This window comes from Halyomorpha halys, unplaced genomic scaffold (assembly GCF_000696795.3).
Source record: "Halyomorpha halys isolate HHAL.00 unplaced genomic scaffold, Hhal_1.1 Scaffold2214.1, whole genome shotgun sequence".
In the NCBI taxonomy this organism is placed as follows: Eukaryota; Metazoa; Arthropoda; class Insecta; order Hemiptera; family Pentatomidae; genus Halyomorpha; species Halyomorpha halys.
The window spans coordinates 20378-27009 of record NW_027107128.1 but is presented as its reverse complement, the minus strand read 5'-3'; the positions used below and the strand labels follow the sequence as shown (position 1 = coordinate 27009).

At 44.7% G+C, this 6632-nt stretch overlaps 1 protein-coding gene across 1 annotated transcript in view; it reads right to left on the bottom strand.

Moving 5' to 3' along the window:
• The window catches only part of fat-spondin (extracellular matrix protein f-spondin), a gene marked incomplete at its 3' end in the record, with an annotated part of 34158 nt that overhangs the window by 20087 nt on the left and 7439 nt on the right, over window positions 1-6632 (bottom strand).

The window sequence follows — 6632 nt, the reverse complement described above, 5'->3', positions numbered from 1 at the left end:
ATATATATGAAAACAGGTGTATAGGATAACTACTATTATCAAACAAGCATTGTAATAACAGCTGATAACCTATGTGAAAGCTAAAAATAAATGACAGTATTATTCAAGCATTCAGAGTGTTTAGTATGTTAGTATATTAAAAAATCGCGATTTAAAGTTACGGGACTAGAAAATAATGTAAATACGCCAAAAAATTATAGTAGATTCTATACTATTAAAAGAATGGAAACTGGCGAAGATGGAAATGCTTTGGATTTTAGTAAGATCTTGCCTTTTTTTATTTATAAAAACCTCAACAATCTTATTGGTGAAGTCAGGCAGTGTAAAAAATTGAGAGATGGAACGCTCTCAATTGAAATATTGTCTGATAGACAATCTGAAAAAATTTTAAATGTGAAAAATTTTCTAATAATTTCCCGATTAAGATCGAACCGCACGGTAAATTAAACATGAGTATGGGCGTTATTTGGTGTCCGGAGCTGAATTTTTGTACAATTGAAGAAATTAAAGAAGAATTAAAAATACAAAACATTATTGATGTTAAAAGAATGACATTTTATAAAAATAATGAAAAGCACGAAAGCTATAATTATCTCCTAACATTCAACACCCCAACTTTACCAAGTGAAATTAAAATAGGATCAATGTGAGAATGTTTATTAGTAATCCGGCTCGCTGTATGGTTTGCTGTAGGTTCGGCCATACTAAACATACGTGTAAAAGAGAACCAATATGTAGATATTGTGGAAAAAACAAACACGAAGGAACACAATGCAATAGCTCCCTAAAATATGTTAATTGCCCTGAACAGCATGATTCTTTTTCAAAAAATTGTAAAGCATTTCTTAAAGAAAAATAAATAAGATGTATTCAAGACACGGACAAAATTAGTTATGCGGCCACTAAAAAAAAGTAGGAGTCATTAAATCCATCATCTTCTTAAATCACATTTTCTAATATTGTTAAAAACCAGAAAATAGTTAGTGTTAGTGTACAGACCGAATGAACTAAATGGGAAAGTTTTTATTTTTAAGAAATCATTAGAAACAATAAACAAACCTTTAATACCCGGCCGCTCGGGAGATAGTGATAAAAGCGGCTCCCCCACTCCTCTCCCCTGTACACCTCCCTCTTCAACTATCCCCGTACCTAACTTTCTTATTCCTCCTGCCCCCAATCCTTCCCCCCCTACTAACCCACCGCTTACAGCTTGTAAGCAGATAGATATTCGTTCCACGGATCCGGACTCTTTAGCTCCGGAAGAAACAGCCCCTAACGAACTCTCCTCTTCCCACACTTGCCCAGGTGACTCTCTCGGTCAATGGACTCTAGTTAAGGATAGGAGAACTAGGAATAGATCTCCGGACCGAAAGCAGAGCGAAGAGCAAAGAACAACTAATGTCTATGTGTGTGAATGTTTTTTTTTTTGTTTTTTTTATGATGGTCGGTGGAAATCTTCAAAAGACACGGATAGGCCCGTACCTATCCGTGTCTGGGATACTTACCCCCTAAAACCACCGCCCTACACTTGTTTCTCACCCACCACGGGACCGCCGTAAGGCATTACATCATGGGGGTGATTGGCTGAGTGCCGCCTCATTGTTTTAGGCTTCTAATTCGCCTATCTCTCTCCTCATTTCTTAACTTCTGCATCAACTGTGCAGCAAATCGTTGGCCTGCCATCCAATAATCTTGGTTAAGCAGCATAATATTGACAATATTATCTGCTGTCGGGTCTGAGCCGCTAACACGTCGGAAGTCTCTTCTTTCTTCATGAAAGCGGTGACAGAAGAAGAAATCGTGTTCTGCACTCTCTTCCGTTCCTGGGCACAATGGGCATTCTCCAGTCTCATCGAGCTTAAACCTATACTGGTAGGCACGGAAGCAACCATGCCCTGTGATAAACTGGGTGATATAATAATCTATCTCCCCGTGGTTTCTATTCACCAAGGCCTCGATGTTGGGCACCAGCCTGTGTGTCCATCTTCCACTGAATGCCATATTCCAGCAACGTTGCCATTTTCTTACAGTCTTCTTTCTTAATTCGTCTCTTGGAATATAGTCAGCACTATTATAAGTGCGGCTTCTCTCATCTGCGATCAGCTCAATCGGTGGCATCCTGGCCACCACGCAAGCAGCTTCGTATGAGAGTGTACGAAACGCGCTGATCACTCTTAGCGCACACCTACGATACACCGACACCATCGGTCTTATGTAGGCCTCAGTACCCAGTGCATCCTTCCATATCGTAGCTGCGTAGAGCAGAATGGATGGGACCACATAGGAACCTACGGCTGTTCCTGACTCCGCCTATGTTGGGCATTAAACGTGACAGTGGGGTGGTTACTCACCCGCTGGATATGCTCTCTGAACCGGAGTCTATCATCGATTCTTAGCCCGAGGTAAGTCAAGGAAGGCTTGGACTGGATCTCTTGCCTACCCACTCTCAAGGTTATGGCTTCCCTCACTTTCCTGCTACTGACGAGAAGTGCCTCTGTCTTACTGTCTGCTAGTTGCAACCCTACAGATTCTAGCCAATCTTGAACCGAAGCGACACAAGGGTTGGCCATTAGAATGAGCTCTTCTTTATACTTTGCTTCGACGACCATCGCGATATCATCAGCAAAGCCCAGTATTTCGGAACCCTCTGGTAGACTAAGCCTAAGGACTCCGTCGTACATCGCATTCCACAACAGAGGTCCTAGTACCGAGCCCAGAGTACACCACCAGTCACCTTAAACCTTCTCGAGCCGTCCTCTGTCGAACATATCAAGGTCCTATCCTTGAAGTAGTCATGAATGATACTCCTGGGTTATTCAGGGACGTTCATTACCAGTAGGGCATCCAGGATGCAGCTCCATCTTGCTGTGTTAAAGGAATTCCTTACATCCTTCGTGACAATAGCACACTAACATTTTTCGCCTCTTCTCCATCTCTTCCCTGCTATAGCATTCCAGGCCTTTTTCACCACCCACGTGATAGCATCTACTGTGGATCTCGCTTTCTGGAAGCCAAATTGATTCCTGGAGAGGCCTGCCTCTGTAATCTTGTAGCCTATTTGCAATGACCTTCCTTAGAGCCTTCCCTGCTGTATGTGGATGTGTGTTTTTTGTTTTTTTACGAGGGTCGGTGGAAATCTTCAAAAGACATGGACCCACTAAAACCACCGCCCTACACCTGTTCATTCCTCTCCACGGGACCGCCGCTAGGCCGCTAGCCATTACTTCATGGAGGGAAATGGCTGAGTGCCGTCTCGCTTGCATGTTTTTACGTTTCCATGCTACTAACGTCTTCTAGCCCTCTCTTCCTCCCTCAACCTCTTGAGAACGACTTTGGTGAGTCTCTTCACTGCGTTCCAATACTGGTCTGAGAGGAGCATATAGCTCACCACGTTTTCTGGGGTGATGCGTTTTTTTTAAAACATTTCAGTGGCATACTGACTGTTCTAAAGACTATCCATGCTCCGGCCAGTCAGAAGTGCTTTTTCAATAAAACAATAAGAAATAGACAACAAAAAACATCGATGTTTTTAAAATATCGTTGCTTACAATACATTACCCAAAATACATCGATGTTTTTGAACAACTATTTCAGAAACATGAGGTCTGTTCCAACGATGACGCATTCTACGGCCTGTCAGAAGTAGGTTTTGAAACTAAGAATCCGACATCGACTACAAAAAACATTGATGTTTTTAAAATATCTTGCTTACAATACATTACCCAAAATACATCGATGTTTTTAAAATATCTTGCTTACAATATATTACCCAAAATACATCGATGTTTTTGAACAACTATTTAAGAAACATGAGGTCTGTTCCAACGTTCAAGCACTCTACGGCCTGTCAGAAGTGGGTTTTGAAACTAAGAATCCGACATCGACTACAAAAAACATCGATGTTTTTCAAATATCTTGCTTACTATACGTTACCAAAAATACATCGATCTTTTTGAACATCCATTTAAGTAACATAAGGTCTGTTAGGATACACTCTGACCACAGGTCTCTCCAATGGGTGGGGAAGTTGAAGGAATATTCGGCTAGGATTACTCGTTGGAAGGAGCTCGTGGCACAATATAACTTGGAAATAATATAAAAGAAAATGTCGTAGCCGATTGGTTGTCTCGAGCAATTACTGTAAATGCAGTAGAAGAGGAAGCCGGAGAACCGAAGGAAGAAGAACAGAATGTGGCGGAGGAAGAGCATAGGGAGGAATCTTCGCATCAGAGGAGTCTGAAGAGAGCTCGGAGGAAGGAAGACCAGTAGATATGGAGGAACTGGAGGACATAATAAACGACAAGTGGCGGCAGATTGTATGGAAGACGAGGACCACTGGATTGCTCAAAGTTGAGTGCAGCAATTATGGGAGGATCAATATCCCGACGATTTGGTCAAAGCCAGGCGTGAAGGATGACCAGATCTGTAAAACGTTGAATAATACCTCTAAGCCTGGAATAAAGGGTCAGCAGTACGTGGGAAATGAAACCGTTTGGGAGAAGCGGATATGGTGTGATGAGCGCATAGGAATGGACAGGACATTCGCCCGATGCAAGCTGATGGTGGAAACCGTTCGGGAAGACGAACGCCAGAGAGAAGTGACTGTCGCATATCATCAGGGCAAAACCAATCATCGCGGAATCTCGGAGACCCTGGAAGCTTTAAAGAGAAGATACTTTTGGTGGGGGATGAAGAAGACAAACATAGAAGTTGTAGGAAACTAAGAAGTTGGTCAACGCACAAAGTATGACAAACATCCACCAACAGGCAGGCAAAAAGAGACACCTACCGCAGATGCACCGCTCAATAATTTACAGGTCAACACTTTCACGTGGAAAGGATTACCATTGGACAACCATAATTGATCTCTGCAGTAAAGTAGCAATGGCGTCAGGTTCAGGAAAAGTCAGCAGAAGCAGTGCTGGCAGCTCTCCGAATGTGGTTTCAGTTTTACGGAGTTCCGGAACGCATCTCTTCAGATTCAGGCAGATAATTCGACAATGCCATGATATGAACTGAAATGAAGGACCTTGACGTAATATGGCATATCAACACACCAAGGCACCCCAAGAGTAAAGGAGGCATAGAGCGGCTTCATGGCACATTGAGTGAACATTTTCGACTATATCAGGTTGACCAGGGACTGGAACCGGACGTGGCAATACCTAAGCCGTTTGTGGCATACAATCATTCCGTACATACATTTTCAGGGTTTTCACCATTTGAGTCTCTTTGGGCTTCGAGGACACCGGCGGGACTATAAGGGCACGGCAGCAAACGGAGAAGAAATACACAACAACCATGTTGCTCTAAGAAAGTTACAAAGCTAAGGAGTGCCGTGAAAAGAAGAAGGATGAACCCTCATGTTGTAGGAATTGCAAGGCGAGTGGCAGAGCAGGGAAAGATCTCCGAGATTGAGCGGGCAGCAGGGAATGCCGGGTACATCTAGAGATGATGGTCAAGCTGGCGAAGAAGACCCGGTATGCGTAGGCTGCATATCCTGCAGGTCAATATGGGCCGGAGACGAGTGGTCGCGGACGAATTGAGAACTCTCGCCCGAAGTGCTGACATCTTGGCGATTCAGGAGCCTTGTTGTCCGAAGAATGTGGTTTCAGGTTTTGGAACTACGTCGAGGGTGGTCGGTTTAGGCAGTGGCGAGAGGAGGCCTAGAGCAGCGATTGTGGTCATTAACCCTGCCCTCGACGTAATGGAACTGAAGCAATTCACCACAGCAGATCAGGCGACATGTTATGTCAGGTGGGGCAGAGTTGCCTTCGCTCTGGTTTCAGCATATATGCCGCCACGACAAGCGAATGTAAATATCAATGTAGAGGATAACATAGCTGCTGTGGAGGCTGTCCCGCTAAAGTATAAAAGTGTGATAGTCTGTTCCGACACCAATTCGTGGAGCACGGCCTGGGGTTCTGTTCGCACAGACGCTAGAGGGAGGTTGGTAGAAGAATGCGTGGCGAGGTTTCAACTGATTATTATGAACGAGCCTTCTGGTCCCACATTTGTTGGAGCGCGGGCCAGAGTTGGATAGATGTGACACTTGCCACGGCTCCTATAGCAAAGCGTATTGCTGACTGGACCCTACGGTCAGACACGAGCTCCGACCACCGGGTCATAGACTTCAGTGTGGTGGAGGAGGAACGCGGTGCCCCAGAAGTAGAAAAGGGCTTTGTGACCCGATCGGCGAACTGGAGGGCGTTTTCCAGTGAATTGGAGGGAATACTAGCTGACAGAGAATGGGAGGAGATGACTCAAATAGATGATGAGCCCGAGATTGACCGCAGAGTGGCAATGCTTACGGGCGCTGAAGCGGCTAGTATTACCCTCCATCGCCGAAGGGCGAGAGTACGTCCGGTCCCATGGTGGACACCGGCTCTAACACAGTTGAAAAAGGAATACTACAGAGCCAGGCGTAGGTACCAGGAGTGCAGAAACGACGAGAGGAGGCCTGCACTCCGAGAAGAATCTAGGCATAGGTACAGGGTATACCGAAACGGAGTGCGTTGCCAGAAGAAGAAATCCTGGGACGAATTTATCGTGGAGGAAACAGAAAAGAATCCCTGGGGTATTCCCTACAGGAAGGCACTGGGAAAGGTCAAGCCGTTACAAGTGATGGCGGC